The sequence below is a fragment of the Babylonia areolata genome, chromosome 23, assembly GCF_041734735.1.
Source record: "Babylonia areolata isolate BAREFJ2019XMU chromosome 23, ASM4173473v1, whole genome shotgun sequence".
NCBI lineage: Eukaryota > Metazoa > Mollusca > Gastropoda > Neogastropoda > Buccinidae > Babylonia > Babylonia areolata.
Window position 1 is genome coordinate 43,275,797 of NC_134898.1, and position 2,500 is coordinate 43,278,296.

At 43.8% G+C, this 2,500-nt stretch overlaps 1 protein-coding gene across 1 annotated transcript in view; it reads left to right on the plus strand.

Moving 5' to 3' along the window:
- Positions 1 to 2,500, plus strand: part of LOC143297680 (uncharacterized) — a 103,388-nt gene that overhangs the window by 98,266 nt on the left and 2,622 nt on the right. The window lies entirely within an intron of this gene.

Consider the following 2,500-nt stretch of genomic DNA (forward strand, 5'->3'; position numbering starts at 1 on the left):
CCTGCACTAAGACTTTCTTCTTTTTTCTTTTTTTTTTTCTTTTCCTTTTTTTTTGGGGGGGGGGGGGGGACGTGGGGGGATTAAAGTGAATAAACATGAGAGAATGATGGATCGCGAAGAAGGCGTACACTGTACAATGGAACTGGGATTGTGTGGGTTTCTTTCTGTCTGTCTGTCTGTATGTATGTCTGTCTGTATGTATGTATGTCTGTCTGTCTGTCTACGAAATCGTTCCAACCCTCAGTGACACGGGCCTGTCTCCCTCTCTCTCTCTCTCTCTCTCTCTCTCTCTCTCTCTCTCTCTCTCTCTCTCAACACAGCACTCAGTAGTTGAAAGGAAGAATTTTATTTTATGGAAGACCATGATCGTTCTTTTTTCTTCCTTCTTTTTTTTTCCTCCTTTGACTGCTAAACAATTGTATCGAAAATGAGATCAGCGTGGAATGAGTTCTTAGGCGCCGGTTGCGATAGTGCTACTCTTTGTGCACATTTCAATGATGGGATTGATTTTTGTTGAACAATAGTAATGCGTTCATAGAGGAAGAATTCCAGATACAGAATTAATGACTGGCATTCGGACCTGAAAGCCCTCTCTTTAACCAGTGAGGCGACAGCTCTTTACTGACGAGCGAACCAATATCAGTTGCAGTTTAAAGGTTCTGACACTGTCTGCACGTTGTGGAGAATAATGCTCGGTCTGTTTAACCTGGATCATGAATCCCAATTTATCCCCCCCCGCCCCCACACACACACACACCCCACCCCCACCGCCACCCCCATAAAATGACAGTAGTGTCAGGATTGCTGTAGCATTGTGTTGAGTAGCATAGCATTCTGGAGTTGTGTTATATTCATCTTGCATTGCTTTTGCATCTGTCGGAGTGTAGGTATACCGCACTGTACTGTAAAGCATCGCACTGTACTGTATTGCACTGTGCTGTATTGCATTGTGCTGTATTGTATTGCATTGTGCTGTATTGTATTGCATTGTGCTGTATTGCATTGCATTGTGCTGTATTGTATTGCATTGTGCTGTATTGTATTGCATTGTGCTGTATTGTATTGCATTGTGCTGTATTGTATTGCATTGTGCTGTATTGTAATGCATTGTGCTGTACTGTATTGCATTGTGCTGTATTGTCTTGCATTGTGCTGTGTTGTAATGCATTGTGCTGCACTGTATTGCATTGTGTTGTATTGCATTGTGCTGTATTGCCTTGTGTTATATTGCATTGTGCTGTACTGCATTGCATTGTGCTGTATTGCATTGTGCTATTGCACTGGAAGAGAGTGAACAGAGCTGCGCTGTACTGCATTGCATTGCACTCAATTGCCTTGTATTGCACTGTATTGTACTGTATGCACCACCTAATTTCACTGCATTGTTCTGTGTACTGTAATGCACTTTCCTTTTCTGTGTTGCGCTGTGTTTTACAAGGTTGGACAGTGTTGTGCTCTACTGTGCTGTACTGTGCTGTGTGGAACTTTGCTGTAATGTGTTGTGCTGTGTTGTGCTGTGCTGTGCTGTGTGGAACTTTGCTGTAGTGTGTGGTGCTGTGTTGTGCTGTCCTGTGCTGTACTGTGCTGTGTGGAACTTTGCTGTAATGTGTTGTGCTGTGTTGTGCTGTGCTGTGCTGTGCTGTGTGGAACTTTGCTGTAATGTGTTGTGCTGTGTTGTGCTGTGCTGTGCTGTGCTGTGCTGTGTGGAACTTTGCTGTAGTGTGTGGTGCTGTGTTGTGCTGTCCTGTGCTGTGCTGTGTGGAACTTTGCTGTAGTGTGTTGTGCTGTGCTGTGCTGTGCTGTACTGTGCTGTGTGGAATTTTGCTGTAATGTGTTGTGCTGTGTTGTGCTGTGCTGTGCTCTGCTGTACTGTACTGTACTGTACTGTACTTCTATAACTTTACTCTAATGTGCTGTGCTGAGCTGTGCTGTGCTGTACTGTACTGTACTGTACTGTACTGTACTGTACTGTACTGCGCTGTGCTGTGCTGTATTGTACTTGCTGCACTATGTTCTAATGTGCTGTGCTCTGCTGTCCTGTACTGTGCTGTACTTCTATAACTTTACTCTAATGTACTGTACTGAATTGTACTGTACTTGCTGCACTGTACTATTCTATACTGTACTGTACTGTACTGTACTGTACTGTACGGAACTGTACTGTACTGCACTGTGCTGTATTGTACTATGTTGTGCTGTGCTGTGCAGTGCTGTACGCTGCTGTAATGTAATGTGCAGTAGCTATACTATGTTGTATTTTGCTGTGCTGCGCTATCGATGCTGTGCTGTGCTGTACTCTGTTGTCTTCTTCAACTGTGGTCTAGTCTGCACTGCTCTGCTCTATACGAGTGTGAGAGGGTGCAAACACACACACACACACACACACACACACACACACACACACACACACACACACACACACACACACACGGATAGGATAGATAGATATATGATTGTGTACGATAAACATGATATATGTAGATAGATAGATGATTATGTA